Source organism: Mytilus galloprovincialis, chromosome 5 (assembly GCF_965363235.1).
Source record: "Mytilus galloprovincialis chromosome 5, xbMytGall1.hap1.1, whole genome shotgun sequence".
NCBI classification, from domain to species: Eukaryota; Metazoa; Mollusca; class Bivalvia; order Mytilida; family Mytilidae; genus Mytilus; species Mytilus galloprovincialis.
In genome coordinates, this window is record NC_134842.1 from 79,526,510 (window position 1) to 79,544,810 (window position 18,301).

At 31.9% G+C, this 18,301-nt stretch overlaps 1 long non-coding RNA gene across 1 annotated transcript; it reads right to left on the reverse strand.

Annotated features, from left to right (window-relative positions):
* Nucleotides 1-2,285: 2,285 nt before the first annotated feature.
* On the reverse strand, nucleotides 2,286-9,841 carry LOC143076458 (uncharacterized). The gene is made up of 4 exons (XR_012978656.1): nucleotides 9,419-9,841; nucleotides 5,252-5,420; nucleotides 3,276-3,386; nucleotides 2,286-2,353 (listed from the first exon to the last, which is right to left on the reverse strand). It is a non-coding gene; the product is annotated as an uncharacterized LOC143076458 (long non-coding RNA).
* Between the last annotated feature and the right edge of the window lie 8,460 nt (nucleotides 9,842-18,301).

Consider the following 18,301-nt stretch of genomic DNA (forward strand, 5'->3'; position numbering starts at 1 on the left):
TTTTTGGAATTTCGGGTCCTCAATGCTCTTCAACTTTGTATTTGTTTGGCTTTTTAACTATTTGGATCTGAGCGTCACTGATGAGTCTTATGTAGACGAAACGCGCGTCTGGCGTATAAAATTATAATCCTGGTACTTTTGATAACTATTGTAACTGAACAAAATTATATATAAGAAATGGAGCAGACATTTGAGTCAATGTTTGGTGCCACTGGATATGCTTGTCCTAATCAGAGCAGTTTCGCATAGTTGTTCCTGGGGTATTTACTTTTCATAGTTTGGTTTATTTTGCAATGTTTATTCAGTTATGATTAGGTTTGAAGAAAAACCTTGTTTGTTTGATGGTATCAGCATTGATATAACAGATTATTTTAATTTAGCAGAAAATGATTTGCAGAACAGGATGCAACCCTCTGGCGCACCTTGAAAAGTCGTAAGGTTGTAAGTCCCTGGCGTAGATGGAAAATGCTCGTAAACTTGGCCTGCTGCAAATTAAATCATGCACATGTTGTTGTTTTTTATGTGAGGTTGGGGAGGAGGGAAAATTTCATTAAAAATTAGACTTGTATGCATGTCGTTTTGTTAGGTATATCAATAGTAAATTCATTTGTTTTTCTTGGTTTTTTACTCTTCAAACATACAGACATTTCAAATAATTAGGAAAATATTCCTTTTTAAACTAAATTAATCACCAAAAAAAGTTAGTTATTACTTATGAAATGAAAGGCTACATTTCAAAAGAAAATATTTTGCTTTTTTTGGTCTAAATTCAATAATTACCTGATCTACTAGTATTAAATACTTGGATTTCAAAAAGAATGAGAATGGACATGGGGAATGTGTCAAAGCAATAACAACCCAACCATAGAGCAGACAACAGCGGAAGGCCACCAATGGGTCTTTAATGTAGCGAGAAACTCCAGCACCCGTAGGCGTCCTTCATCTGGTCCCTAACCAAATAGGCATACTACATAGGAAAAATTGCGACATATGTTTTCATATGTTTAACATATGTTTTTCATATGTTTGAAAACATATGTAAACATATGTTTAGGCCCGACATGAAAACATATGTTTGTGATCATATGAAAAACATGTTAAACATATGAAAAACATATGTTTCTAAAATCATATGAAAAACATATGTTTTTCATGCATGTAAACATATGAAAAACATGTTTTTCATATGTTTTCATCCCAGACCTAAACATGTTTTCATATGTTTGGCCTAAACATATGTTTTCATATGTTCGGCCCAAACATATGTTTTCATATGTTTTTATATTGGTCCTAAATAAATATTTTTTTTATGTTTTTTTTTTTAATTTTTCAAATGCATTTATTTTTTCATGTATATGTATTTTTGTTTGGTTTGTTTTTAATGGTAATGTTTTTGATGTTTTTCTTCTTCATCATCTTTTTTTTCTGTCAGGAACTCATTTTGAGTGTAAATACTTCAATATGATGATTTTAATAACCCCAAATACTTGACTCCACAGAAAATACATGGCAAAATCAAAAGCTCTTAACAAATAAAAAGCAACTGTATACATTAGCATTCCTTAATGCAGAAAAATAATTATCACAGTCAGTGCTCCATAATTTTGATTGTATATCTAGTAAAACTTTTTTTTATTAAGTTGTTGTCTCTTCTATTTTCATATTTTTGTCTCTTTGACATATCCCATTTCTATTGTCTATATTCTATTTTCATGGTTTTGTCTCTTTGACATATCCCATTCTATGTTTGCCTCTTTGACATACCCTAATTCTATTGTCTATATTCTATTTTCATCTCTATGACATATCAAATTTTTATTGTCTATATTCTATTTTCGTATGTTTGTCTCTGTGACATACACCATTATAATCTATTCTAATCTGATGTATGTGATATTTCTATTGTCTATATTCTATTTTTCTCTGATGTCTGTGATATTTCTATTGTGACAGTCTATATTATATTTCCCTCTGATGTATGTGATATTTCTATTGTCTATATTCTATTTCCCTCTAATGGATGTGATATCTCTATTGCTATATCACCATACACATTGATATGTAATTGTCTACACTGCTAGCTATTACAGGTGCTAGTGTATGCTGCCACTTTTGCGGCCATTATAATTAATGGCTTGCTGTTTCGTGTGAGCTCTGTTTTGAAAACTGTATTTTGACCTGTAATGGTTTACTTTTACAAATTATGACCTGGATGGAGAGTTGTTTCATTGGCACTAATACCACATTTTCTTATATCTATAATTAAGAAAGACAACTAGATTGACTTTTGAGTTCAATATTGTATTTATTTAAAATGAATGTTCTTTGGTACTGTTTCTTTACTTTTCAGTTCCTGAAAATAAAAATAACAGAACAGAGTTTCAATGTCCACTGAGTTGCACATATTTTATTTAGCAAGGGGCAATAATTAAAAAAAGGCACTTGAATAAAATTATAAATAAAAAAGTGTGCTTGGAAAAAAACTTCTTTTTCTTGTATACGAAATATTTCAAACAGACCTTCAAGGGCATTACTTACAGTATACTATGTGTTTTATAAAAAAATGAACCGATGAGAGCGCTTACAAGGCCATTTTCCTTTATTTAATATTTTCAAGGGCCATAACTCTTTTGAAAATAGTCAATCCGTCAAAAGTAGTGAACTTGACCAATATATTGCTGATATTAAAGTATAGTATAAGTTTTATAAAAATCTGTCTGCCATACAATATGTAGTTTTAATTTTTCAATGGTTCACATTTTGCATTCTTAAACAAGTTGAAGGTTACTTTATGGTATGAATTTTGATTATTGTTCATTGCTGAACAGTGACCAGTAAATGTTTTATCTTTGTTCTTTAGTTTTTTAATTGATAGTTGTCACATTGAGGATCATACGCCATCTCCTTATATCAATATTCTAGTTCTTTAAAAACACTCTACGGTTAAAAGAAAATTATCAAATTAATTTTTCTTGTTTATTTTAAGGTACAGTGGCAAATATTTAATGTATATATTCAAGACAACTGACAAGAACAACTTTTGATCATGTTAAATATACAATTCATAATATACGGTCTGTGATGCAAATGCTATAATTATTTGAGCTTCTAATTTCTCATGCATGTGCAGCAGAAGCAGATGAGACTGGTAAGGATTCCTCGATGCATACTTGACATCAAAATGACAGAAAAATAAACAACTGTATACATGTACAATTACACTTGAAAAAGTTTTGAATAGATAACATCAAATACAATTCTACATATGAACTTACTTTGATACCAGTCTTTTTTTTTACAGGACATCTGCACCTACATGTACATGTACACCGTAGCATGTACCTCAGTGATTCTTATACTGCACTTTCCTTTCATTTGGTAACAAGCTAAAATTATAAATTTTAAGTTAATCCAAAAGTCCAGACAAAAACTAAATGTACATGTAGTATGAACTGATGCTCACTAATTAATACTTTTACTTTTGAGTTAATGGAAACAATTTATAAACAATCAACAAATATATGTATAGCATGAACTTTTCTTATATCATGTATATATAAAAAACTATTCTTCTGCCTAAGTTAAAAAAAATCCATTTAGGCATTAACTCTGGTTTATTAAATCTTGAATTGCTGTTTCATAGGCAAAATTGTTGAAATACAACATTTATATATAAATATTCAACTCATGAACATAACATGTTGTCATTTGTGTTACCATCTGTATACTTCATGCATTTAATAAAAGAACAGTGTTTCAATGTACCTCACCAATTGATGGATATATAAAATTTGCTGTCAAAAAGCAATAACCACATCAAATAAGTATGTTCTTTTTTTTTTAACATTTTTCATAAATTATAAAAATAATCTACAAGAAAAGTAGACATGTGTGGGATGCAATTCCTTACAAATTCAATATCTATTTCCAAGAGGCAAAACTCCTGTAAACATATTTTATTAATAGCCTGTTAAGTTTCTCTTTATCTTCTTTAGTTCTTGCTCAAAACACAAAAGAGGAAAAGATTGCAAAATTTACGAGAAAGTTGTTAAAAATTGACTATAAAGGGCAACAACTGCTTAAGGGGTCCATTGAAAATTTGGTTATGTTGACCATTGTAGATCTTACTTTGAACATTATTGCATGAAACTTTTCAAAAATCAAAAATTTAAAAAATTTTGAAAAAAAAGGAATCCCTTTAAAAAGTTGTAAACAAACTATCCCCCCCCCTCAACTTATTGAAATCCCCCTTGGAGCAATAACCCTAAAACTCAATCCCATCCTTTCTTTTGTAGTATGGAACCTTGTAGTACAATTTCAGAGAGATCCATACACTCGGTGGCGGATCCAGAAATTTTCATATGTGGGGGCCCAGTGACTGCCTAAGAGGGGAACTGATCCGGACATGCTTCAGTGTTTCCCTATATAATCAACCAAAATTTTCCCAGAAAAGAGGGGGGAGGGGGCAGGGCTGCCTGGGCCTCCCACCTTAATCCGCCTATGAGTCACTTAAACACAAGTTATTGTCTGGAAACTAGAAACATGCTTCTTTTTGGCCTCAATTCCTGCATATTTTGGGCAACTAACCCAAAACTCTATCCCAGCCTTCCCCTTGTTATATGGAACATTGTGGTACAATTTCAGAGAGATCTATACAATTACACACAAGTTATTGTCTGGAAACTAGATAAATGCTTGTTTTTGGCCCCTTATTCCTAAACTTTGGCCCCATGACCCCTAAACTGAATCAAAACCTTGTACTTGTGGTTTTAAACATTGTGGTACAATTTCAGAGCAATTGAAATACTTATAAACAAGCTATTATCCTGAAACTAGAAAAATGCTTGTTTATGGCCCATTTTGGGCCCCTAATTCCTAAACAGTTGGGACTTCCGACCATCATCCCCAAAATCATCCCAACCTTTTTTTGTGGTATTGGACCTTCTAAACAAAATTCATAAAGATTTATGCACTTAAACCCAGGTTATTGTTCGGAAACCAATGTGTCTTCGGACGCTGCAGATGACGACAACACCTTACCATTATACAATCCCCAAAAATTGTTTGTGGTCGTATAAAAAGAACAAGCAATGGAGTGTATATAGAGCTTCCAATGCTATTTTCAATAAAATGGTCCAGTAGAAAAAATATTTTTTCACAGCTTACACAAAATCAAAATGTGTAACATGTAGATAGTCTGACAACAACAAAATATTCAAACAAAGTTATCCTTTTTATTGCATGTACATACCTCTCGTCATAAAATAATTGCCGGCTGCTCTTTATATGCACATAAATCAATATGAAAATCTATGAATCCATCATATAATCTACATTGTAGAAAGCAATGCCTGAGAGAATTCTATTCTGTTGCTTAGCTTCTTCTTCTTCTTGAAGTACATGTACTTCCATAGAAAATGCTAAAAGAAATAATGTAAAATGAAATGAAGTTAAAATATCTGACAAATTGCCTTAAATATTTTTATACATGTTATACATGTATGGCAAAATTGGCTTATTTTGATCTTTTAAAACAAGACCAACAGATCTAGACTTGCCCGGAAAAAAATTATACTAGTACTATATATACATGTATAATATAAAAGTATTAAATTATTTAAATGTTCTAATCCATCTTATTAAATCCATATGCCTGTTGTATGAATTCAATGGTGTATCAAAGTGGTTAAATTTGATCTCTGACTAAATAAGTTCTTGTCATGATTTACAAATGTATAATGCCAATCTTTTTCATCAGTTAACAGTACAAATGTACATGGTCAAGGGGATAACTTAATTCAGGAGCCTGTAACTCAGTGGTTGTCGTTTGTTTATGTGTTACACATTTGTTTTGTGTTCATTTTTTGTACAAAAATAAGGCCCCAAGTTTTCTTGTTTGAATTGTTTTATATTGTCATTTAGGGACCTTTTATAGCTGACTATGCAGTATGGGCTTTTCTCATTGTTGAAGGCTGTACAGTGCCCTATAGTTGTTAATTTCTGTGTCATTTTGGTCTCTTATCATATGGACAGTTGTCTCATTGGCAATCAAACCACATCTTTGTTTTTTATATTAAATAAGTTATTAGTGAAAATAACATGCATGTTGTTATGCCAGATAATTTCATGAGTTGTCAACTCTTCATTTCTAAAATTTTCTTCGGTAGTAACATATATTTATTGTTTTTGGTGTGCACTAGGGAATTTTTGAAACTTTATATGTGCAGTAACTAAATACACAGCCTTTACAATGTATAACTAATTTTCAAATTAAATGTATACATTTTTAATCAACCATGGTAACTTCTTTAGTCGATGAGACAAGGTATTTCACTTAGCTGTAACATTTGTACATGTATAACATGTATAGGCCTAGTTATCATGGTTATTACAGACATGTATAAACATGTTTTATATGAGACAGTTTGGTAATTACTGAAAAGGAAGGGTGTGTTAAATTTTAACCTTGTCCATCCGTCAGTACATACATTTTGTTGTATGTCCCAAAAAATTGGGTGGTCACTGGTGTTACTTTTACCTTTCTTCAGTTATGCATTGCTGAATTTTTATTGTTCTTTTCTCTCAAATTTTAGTTTGCCTCAACCAAATGTTATGAAACTTATATACATGATATACACACCGCTTATTTCCACATTTATAAATTCAGATCGAGTTCATATTTGGTGGCATCACTTTAACTGTTCTTGATTTATACCCTTTACAAATTGAAAAATGACTGATTTTTTTTGTTTCCGTTTTCTTATTGTAGTTTCCGTTTGTTTTGACCAAATGCAACGAAAATAACACACAATGCTTATATTAAACCACATAAAATTTACACTTTGTAACACAGATCAAGTTTTGAATTCTAGAGGAATTACTTATACATTTCAAGAGTTATGCTCCTTTACAAATGAATTAATAAAATTGTTGATTTTTTGTTTTAACTCTTTTTTGAAATTTGAAGTTACATGTACATGTTTTAGTTTCTTGTGTACAATTTGGAAATTAGTATGGCGTTCATTATCACTGGACTAGTATATAATATTTGTTTAGGGGCCAGCTGAAGGACGCCTCCGGGTGCGGGAATTTCTCGCTACATTGAAGACCTGTTGGTGACCCTCTGCTGTTGTTTTTTATTTGGTCGGGTTGTTGTCTCTTTGACACATTCCCCATTTCCATTCTCAATTTTATACATAATGATGTTTAAATTTGGTCAGTGTAAATGAGATCAAGACAAGGTCAAATGAACCTTGATCATGTTGATAGACACAGACTTGCAGACTCATTCATGCCAGGGTTGGCAAAAACCCGGGTTTTATGAGTATTGCCCAGCCCAGTGGGAAATACTGGGAAAACCCGGGTTTTACTGGGTTTTACCGGGTAATACTGGGCAATACTGGGTAATATGAAACACTGGCCTAAATTTTTGAAGAGGATTCAGTGATTAAACACAAATGCAATACATTAAAGATATAATTATATGTAAACACAGTTTGATTTATAAATAAGTCTCATAATTGTTTAAGAGACTTATAATACAATTTGAGTGTATTATTCTAGCAACTCTGAGACAAGTGTACATGAAGACACATTAGACAAATATAAATAGCAGAAAGCCTTTCTCAATAAATTATCCTAAAAATCTAGTAAATCACCCATCTGTCTAGATTGGTCACACTCTTAACATTCATTTAAAGCCAAATAATTCATTTATTTCAAATATATATAACTAATATTAAGAATTAACAATTGCATGTAAGAAAAAATTCTTTTAAATAATATCTATGTACATCACTAATTAGTAAGTAATTATTCAGAATAGAACACAGATATGTTTATATAACCATGATAACAATAATCAGCCTTTTCATTTCTATAAGTGTTAATGACATGACCCTGTAGGGTGTTTATTTAGCAATATGATTGTATGACAATTTGAATTTACCACACTGCAATATAATGTATTTTTTTGCAAAGATTGAATTATTGAAACAATGCTAGGAAATTAATAAGCTATCCTAAAATGTGCAAATCATGTATTCTGCCTACATGTATAGAATTAGTGGAGAGGAGAATGAAATTGAATTTTAAATCTTCTAGCAATGACTCTCCATGGTTATCTGTATAAAATGTATATATTTATAAGCTATAACACTATGAAACTACCACAAGTCTTTAGTCTGTTGTGTTGAAATAAGTTTAAATAATCATATTGCCCAGTATTGCCCACTATTACCCATTTCAGGGAGTATTGCCCAGCCCGGGAAAACCCGGGTTTTCCCACCTGGGTTTTCCCGGGCGGGTAATACTTTGCCAACCCTGATTCATGCCCTATTATAATTATTGCATACATTTTACACCAAAACCTGAACTATGTTGTATGCTGTAGTTACTACTTGTATCTGGAATAAACATTAACCAGGCAAGGTTTGGTGGTAAATAACTTGTTGTTAGCTTTGAACTAGTTATCAGCAACTAAGAGGTAACTCTCAAATCTGGACTTAAAGAGGTTATTTTTGTTGTGCCTGTGGTGATGTATAAATACCCTGTCTGGTTTATGTTTTTGTTGGATGTCTTTTTGCTTTGTACATATCTGATGGCAAATGTGTTAAGCCCTTTTCACACCACTATCCAAGGTCAGGAGGGGGTTTAATTTGGCACCAACAAACTGGTTTGACTCCATCACATCCTGTACATGCTGTATGTTTCTGTCCCAAGTCAGAAGTCTGTTATTAAGTTCATGTTGTAGTTTGTTGCTATACTAGTATATATCATGTTTGTTTATTTGTTCCTTGTTTTGTTTTAAAATCATTATCAGTCTGTAAGTTCCTTCATTTGACTTATAAAGCTGACTTTGCATTATGCACTTTGCTCATTGTTGAAGTCAACTTGTAAGATACAAATGAACATGTATAGTCCAAATTATTATGACGTCTAGAAAGGCTATTTTTTATTTTTGCATTGACCATGTTGACGCAGCCATTCTGCGACATAGATGTAAATAAAATTAAGTGTAATAGCTTTCAAGACTTCATTATTATTTAGACTACATTGTACTTGTATTTTAACTTATAATTGTTGGCAGGCCTTGGTGGCCGAGTTTAAAGTGGTTGGTATGTTTATGTCTTGTTCTACTGTCTGATTTAACAAGAAGATCTTTAGGGTAAATTGCTATGTGTTGGTGTATGATCTTATAGAATACCATTATAGTCTTGTTTGTATTCGTCTCAATTCTAATGTACAATGTAGGCCACTGGAGGTGATCAAGCATATTTAAGACAGAGCTGGTATTGTGATATACCGGTTCTCCGGTTTACAATCAACAGTCAAATAGTTTTTTTGTGAAAAATTTGCACACACATCTTCCTGTTTTTGGCCAATTATAATAATAAAAAAGGTGCATTATTATATTTACCATTCGTTGCCCTTTTAAGGTACATAAATGTACGTAATCCATGAAAACAAAACACTTTCGACATTTCGAACTTTCGTTGCGTTGACTTTCTCTAGACTTTCATTTCTATGTTTCGTCCCCGGTTTCTTCTAGTTAATCGACAAGTCACTCAATTCAATTTATCTGTTTATAAGTAGAAGAAGAAGTAGAATCTATCTCTGTCCATTCTTAAAACTTAAATAAACAGCTGCAGACTGCTGCAGATGATCGCGTGAGCGTCCATGGTTTGCGTCATAGTGCACAAAACGATAACGGTGAAAATATTTCCGAGTTTTCCCGGTTTTCGAATTCGACGTGCCAAGTACGTAATACGAGGGTCTGGAATCAAAATTAGGGATTTAAGAAAAGGGAATAAGAAAAAAAATGCAGAATAAATTATAAAAAATAAATAATAAAGAACAGAGAGAGAATAATGGGATAATCAATAAAAAAAATTAATTTAGAATAAAGAACAAACTATAAAAAGTAACTTGAAGAATATTTATTCATTATTCATATTATTATCTATTAATCATAACTCATTCATTTATTTTACATTCTTATTAAATTTATTAGAAAGCTCTGCTGTTAGGATTATAGGCTTCAATACTAATTTAGACATTTTCTCCAATTTTCATTAATGTATTTTAAAACATATGAAAACATATGAAAATCATATGTTTTTCATATGTTTGTAAACATATGTTTACATATGTCATAAAACATATGTTAACATATGTTTGCTAACATATGTTTTCATATGTTTCAAATCATATGTAAACATATGATTGTAAACATATGTTTATCATATGTTTGTCCTAAACATATGAAAAACATATGATTTTCATATGTTTTTCATATGTTTTGAAAACATATGATAAACATATGTTGCAATTTTTCCTGTGTAGTTCAGTGAATATGGATGCCATACTCAACTCTGAATTATACATAAGAAACTAAAATTAAAAATCATACTAGACTAACAAAGGTCAGGGGCTGCCGACTTGGGACAGGCACAAAATTGCAGCAGGGTTAAACATGTTTTTTTGGGATCTCAACCCTCCCCTATAACTCTAGCAAATGTAGAAAAACAAATGCACAACAATACTCACAGTAAAACTTAGTTAAGAGAAGTCTGAGTCTGATGTCAGAATATGAAGCAAAAGAAAATAAACAAAATGACAATAAGACATATATAACAACAGACTCCTAGCAGTTACTGACATGCCAGCTCCAGACCTCAATTAAACTGATTGAAAGATTATGTCTTCATTATATGAATATCAGGCGCAATCCCTTCTGTTAGGGGTTTAGTATTATACCATCATGAAATATATGAGAATAACATTACCCATGTCAAGTCTGGTTAGGTGTTAAAATATGTTGTTTATTGTGACAAAATAGGTGCCAAGGTTGACAGCAACAATCTTTGATTTTTGGAATTAATGTGGTGCTTGATGGATTTGGTAGTTGTACTCCATGTTAATTTCATGCAATTTTTGTGAAAAGCTCAGCCATTGGTTTTCAAATGATAACTAATGTTTTCTTGAAAAACATAGGTCAAGTTCAAGTCTAAATAATGATATCAGTGATTGTTAGGAAAACCTGGTTTGTTTAGACATTTAGACAGTTTTTGGTTTGATAGTTTAATTTGCAGATACATGTATCATTAAATACTTTTCATAATAAAAGTAACTTCAATATAGCATGCCAGAACCAAACTAGTATTTTGTATGTATCAATCACTTCTGGAAAAGTAACAGAATATTCTTTGCAAATTATAAAAACCATATCGCCAGAATTTAATAAAAATGTGCTTTACAATATGTATCTGGTACAGTGTCTACAATTTTCATTTTTTTTTTACAATTTTCTACAGAAAATAAATTTTCAACCAAATTATCTTTTATATTTAAACTTAAACAATAGCCCTTTCTAATCATTGTTGTGTGTTTTCAGTCAGTGGGAGTTTGTGAGTGCAATACATATTCTGCTCAATGTTGAATATTGTGTATTTTTCTTAATTTTTGAAGGAAATAATTATTTTCTTAATTTCAACCCCCAACCCTACCCCTCCCCCTGACCAATTTTGAAATTTAATTAGCTTGGGCTTAGATAGCTTTACAAAAGATAAACACGATAAATATTACTACTTAACTGGAAGAAAAAATTGGATATGGTAGTATACAGGAAGCATAATTCTAAAAATAACACTAAAAAAGTAACTAAATATGGTAAAAACAATGTAGTTATTTTCAATTTTTTTGAAAATTTGGTGCTAGGCTACATATTTTTATTTTTGATATGTTGTAGATAAGAGTCAACTGCAATAGTGTCAATGATCAAATTAATTCTTCTCATCTGGTCTAGGTTGGTAAAGCAGTTTAAAAACTACCATTTTTTGTGATTTTTCATAAAGTGAAATATTTGGCAGATTCGTTGCCATGGTAACCAAGTTTCTTGACCAGCATCCAACTGTTAAAATGCTTTCTGTTTAAGGTGAACATTAAATATTATAACATCAAATATTTACTTCTAAAAGAGTTTATCTTTGTTCCATTATTTTTAATTCAAAAACAACACATATTTAGGGACTTTCAGGCCATTCATCACCTTGTTGCTAAGGTAGAGTTGTTACCATAGCAACAGCATGAATTTTAGAGTGCAAAATATCGTTTTTCATAATTTTGACTGGTGTTCAATCAATTAAACTATACCAAATAAATATCCCAGACTATGGATGTATCACCCCTTGCATGATTCTTAGCCAGACTGCTACTTAATTAACTTCTTTTCTCAATTTGAAAGGAACATGTAAATATGGAAGATGAAGGAAAAGAGAGAATCTATAGACTCTGTTATTCTGAGTATGCCGATTCAGTTTCCACTGAAAGTTCAAACACATCAAGCGAAGTCATAAAACTGCTATATTCCTGGCTTAGTACATTCATTTTCTTATGTAAAAGATGATGGATTAACTAGTTATCTCTCACTTGTATGTCAGTTTCATAAAATTTAAATTCATGTCACAAATATGTGAAACATAAATGACACTTATCTGCTTATTCGCATAGTACACTTGGCGCATTTGTTCTCTTCCTGAACATATATGAACTAAATATTTGCAAATAAACTAAGTTAACATGAAAGTATAGGGATAGTTTGTATAACCACAATGACTTTAATCAATAAATTAAAAAAAAACAATTATCAATAGATTTTTTTTTTTACTATAATCAATAAAATCATTCTTTTTCCTCACTGGATTTCAAATTTGTATATTGAAAAAAATAATAAAGATGTCAGTATTGTTTAAGACAATCCCCTTTTAACATGTTTAGAGCCCATCTTCAGACATGATCTCAGACATCTTGGCTCTTCTCCAAAAAGGTGAACAATATCATACTTGTTGTGGTTGGATTTTCCATAATAAAACACTATTTTGAAATACATGTTTGAGGAATATATTTATGTGACGATGAAAACTCATATACATGTATATGATATGTATAATTAAAAATAGATGGTTTCACTTTATTATTGATTTAAGAGGGAAAGCACAACTGTATTAGTTTCAGAAAAACTTGGCAGCAGTTTAATTGTATAATAATGCACTGTAAATTACAAGTCAACCGAATTTAAGCAAACCGTCAAATTTGAATTATAATACCTTTTAAACATATTTAGATTAGAAAAGGTAAACAAGGAAACAATTAACAATGCATGAAATTATAAAAGGCATCAAAACTTTGGGACCAGGCACAATCTAAATAAATTAACCGTTGATATGACCTTTAGAGACTGCCAATATTGACATGTGATCCGATAATGAATTTAGATGGATGAATTTACACAAATGCATACACATAGTACGTGCAGTGTTGTATTTATTAATGTCAGTTAATTGTAATTCTGTAAATATACTAATCTTGACAACAATAACTTTTATATGGAAATTAAACAGCTTAATATATTTCTATATCTTATGGAATGGTAATTTGATATTAACAATTCCTCAGAGCTTGCATATATTTTTCACTTTATTAAACTTTTCACTATTTAACACATGTAACATATATGTTTTCATCAAACAAGATGCATAGTTGTGTGCATTGTACAAAAATAGATCAGCGACGTTTGAAGGTGGCGTAATTCCATAAAAAGAAAGCTTTTTTGGACAATTGTATGTAAAATATCAAAGGGAGAGGGGCAGGGGCGTACCGTAATTTATCAAATTTTATTTCTTTATGTAAAGTTTTCTCTGTTTAGTTTTGTGATCCGTTTTTCTGCAGTATTGGCCATTTGGTCTATTCTGTAACACATACTCTTTCTGAAAAAAAAAAAACAATTTTAGAAAAACCAAAAGGTGATCAATTAATGTGATGTATGTTATGGTTTGCTATCTTGTATGTCTGAAAGAAATTGCAAGTTTGTGCCATGGTGTGAATTCTAATAGTTGAAATAACAAATGTCCGTTCTAGAAATCTCTGTATTGTAGTTTCACTTTATTGAGAATAAAATAGACGAAGATATAGATAAATTCAAAAATCTTTGGCGGCAGTTTAATGGGGTATTAGTTCTCAAATTCATACCCACCGAAATGACGCCTACTTACCCTTCCAGAGCACCTGAGATCACTCCTAGTTTTTGGTGGGGTTCGTGTTGTTTATTCTTTAGTTTTCTATGTTGTGTCATGTGTACTATTGTTTTTCTGTTTGTCCTTTTCATTTTTAGCCATGGCGTTGTCAGTTTATTTTCGATTTGTTAGTTTGATTGTCCATGTTGTCCATCTGGAATCTTTCGTCCTTCTTTTTCAAATGTGATTTGCAACATATTTTATAAGAATTACAAAAGTAAAACAATACATGTAATCGCAAAACGCTTCAGCACTTTGGGACTGGTGTTGTATAACAAACTATCGGTTAGACTTTCGAGGAACATTGCCGCTTGGCATGTGACCCTGGCCTGATATATATTTTTTAAAAGAGGAATTTAGACAAGATAATTTTAAATATCACTATGTGACATTCAATATTATGTACGTTTTTGTAAAAAACAGAGTTCATGTGAGTGAGAACAGAAGAAACAGTCTAAGCAAGTATATCATCTTTTTACTTATCCATTTAACTGATTAAGACATATTTTTGTCCGGTGTTTAATGGCTTATTTCAACAAAGCTGGACCAAACATACTGCTAATAACGAAAAATAATTTTATATTGTGCTCTTTAAAGCGCGAGAAGCATAGAAAAACTTTATATACGTCATAATTTCAACATTTTTAGCTTATACCCTTTAAAGTTATGGGCTACTTTCTTCTTTATTCTAGTCATTTGTGAGACTTCTGTAGACAAAGCATGTGTTTGTCATTTGTGAGACTTCTGTAGACAAAGTGTGTGTTTGTCATTAACAAATTTAAGCCTAGTATCTTTGATGAGTTTAAAGTAAGAGTATACATTTGGCAAAAGTTTATAGAATTTTTGGTTCTCAATGTTTTCAACTTCTACTGTAACTGTATTTGGTGTGTAATTACAACACGACGGTGTCGCATATGGAGCATGATTATTTAAACTTCAAAAGCACGTGGGATCACTTCAGGTTTTGGTGGTAATTGACCGTTCGTGTCACTCATACTTTGGTTTTCTATAATGTGTTGTTTATACGATTGTTTTTCGCTTGACTGTGCTACGTATTTTTGCAATGGCATTTTTTAATTTAATCCCGACTAATGCGTTTGAATGTTCCTTTGGTATCTTTCGCCTTTCTTTATGTGACTGTAACGAATCACTAAATGTTCACATATCATGAGTAGCCATAGTGGAGGAAGTATCTTCTGCTTTCTTTTTTTCTTTAAGAATCTTGGATTTCAAAGCCATCTAATGCATTGAACAAAACACATTTTCCATTTTCATTTTGGATTTTCTTAAAACATCAGACTATGTACATTCTTTGTTGTTTACATAAGGATAGTTTTGGCGGTTTTAATGGTTTTATTCGTCATTTATTGCCTTTTTTGTTTTTAAATTCTAATTTTGATTATTGCCGAAATTGTATTTTAATTTGCATAATTGATTCTATATTTCAATTAAATATGGTTTTATTAACCGGATATTTGTGACAAAAATGTCGGTTATTGATTTGGGGATGTACGGCGGGCGGGCGGGCGGGCGGCAATCAAATGTTGTCCGTGCATTAACTCATGAACCGTTCAACCAAAGCTTTTAAAATTTTAATATGTTGTTATTGACAACTAAATGAAGGTCAAGTTCAATAATGGCGATTTTGACTTTTACCGTTCAGGAGTTATGGTTCTTGAAAGATTGAAAAATGGAGTTTCCAGTCGTTTTCGTGCATTTACGCATGAACTGTTCTACCTAAGCTTCCCAAATTTTAATATGTTGTTACTGATGACAAAATGGAGGTCAAGTTCAATAATGGCGATTTTGAATTTTACCGTTCAGGAGTTATGGTTCTTGAAAGATTGAAAAATGGAGTTTCCAGTCGTGTCCGTGCATTTACGCATGAACTGTTCTACTTTAGCTTCCCAAATTTTAATATGTTGTTACTGATGACAAAATGGAGGTCAAGTTCAATAATGACGATTTTGACTTTAACCGTTCAGGAGTTATGGTTCTTGAAAGATTGAAAAATGGTGTTTCCAGTCGTGTCCATGCATTTACGCATGAACTGTTTTACCAAAGCTTCCCAAATTTTAATATGTTGTTACTAATGACAAAATAGAAGTCAAGTTCAATAATGACGATTTTGACTTTTACCGTTCAGGAGTTATGGTTCTTGAAAGATTGAAAAATGGTGTTTCCAGTCGTGTCCGTGCATTTTCTCATGAACCATTCAACCAAAGCTTTTGAAATTTTAATATGTTGTTACTGATGGCAAATTAGAGGTCAAGTTCAATAATGATGATTTTGACTTTTACCGTTCAGGAGTTGTGGTTCTTGAAAGATTGTGAAATGGCGTTTCCATTCACGTTGTTGCATTTACTCATGAACCCGGCATTCAATCTAAGCTTTTCAAATTTTAAGATGTTGATACTGATGACAAAATGGAGGTCAAATTTGATATTGACGATTTTCACTTTCACCATTCATCAGTAATGGTTCTTGTGATATTGCCAGGACACAAATAAATATTAATAAATCCGGTTTGCTGTCGTTGTGACAGCCTCTTGTTGTGGTTAAAATAAATATCGCAAATAGATATTTGTTTAACTGAGTCCAAATGCATGTACAACTTTAATCAGGCTAGATATTGTGCAAATTTAAAAACAAAACACTATGTGAAAGATTTCACTGATAAAATAAGTGATAATTGCATAATGATTGAATGTCACGGAAGGCGTCGTTTGGTTACTATTTTGGTTTAGTCTGTGGTTAATGTTGTTTTGAGACATCAATAACTTTGTCAAATTACACGTACATGCATGTACGCACCTTGTTTAGAAACTTCCTTCTTGCATATGAAAGATATCAGAGAAAAACAACGTACTAAATGTTCCAGTATTTTACTGGTAATTCACTTATTTTTTCCTCAGATAAAACCTATAGATACAGTCTAAGACAAATAAAAGTATTTTAAAAAATACCTTACTCCAAGATAACAGAAAAGAGTAAATTCCATAAAACCTGAACAAAATCGACCGCTTGACTTGGCCAACAACTAACGGAACGTAACAGCTGTCGTATTTATCACAGACAGTTTTCCAAATCAAATGGAAAGGAGTCGACCCAAGATTTTGGATTTTTTGCCTTATTTGTATCTTTAGACCAGGTGATCTGGAACGGAAGAATAGTCAAATGATTTTCCACACAATAGTGTAGTCCGATTATCAATCACTTTACATTCAACTTAGGTGCGTATGTGCCCCTTTCCGTAAGCAACGTTATAAAAGTACTTATTCTATTTGAACCACACACACATTTTTTATTGTAAGAGAACATGATATAAATTAAAATTTGTAATAAACGTATAGCAATAGAAATTAACCATGCGTGCAAAGTTTTGTATTTTGATTTGAATACAACATATTGTACGACTTGATAAAGAGAAGTTACACCCTAGGTCAATTTGTAAAACATTAACAATAACATAACATACTTTTTTCTCCTTGACATTATATTTTTTGTAATGACATGAATGAGTTCAATCTATTTATATCTGTTTTGGGACTTTCCCCTAGTGAAAACATAACAGGATGTCTCACTGCCACGGTGTGAAGTGATAATATAATTTAATGGTAACAAGTATGGAAAAACTTAGGAGAGTTTTACCTCCAAAATGTTGTGTGTTACAAACAGGATCCTCATCTTTTACTGGTAAAACGCCAGTTCCGTGGATGCGGACACAAGCACATCAGACGACCGTTGAAAACACCAACAGGTCGACTTCTTCACCAACGTTTTTTCACTGCAGAAACGGAATAACATCAAACGTTCTCGATGATATTGAACCTGACGCAATATCATATAGAGACCAGGAAACACTATACAATGAAACTCGTCTTCCACCATTATGTTGTCGAAACACAGACGGAACGACAACGAACACTCGAAGTGCGCTATCAGGTGCTGCTAAAACATACAGCAGCTCAGACACATCTGAATTTAACACAAACGATGTACCATTGCCAACGTGGTGTTGTCAAAACCAAGAAGGAACAACAAGCACCTTGAGTGCTTTAACAGTTGAAGCCACTAGATACAGGTATGAGGATTGGTATACCGTCAAATCTCTATACCTTCAGTCGAACACGGCAACAACATGTAGCTCTGCGGACACGCATACCTTGAACGCAAGGATGGAAAACTTGGAAATGGCGCTGAATTTACTGCAAAATAACTACAAACGC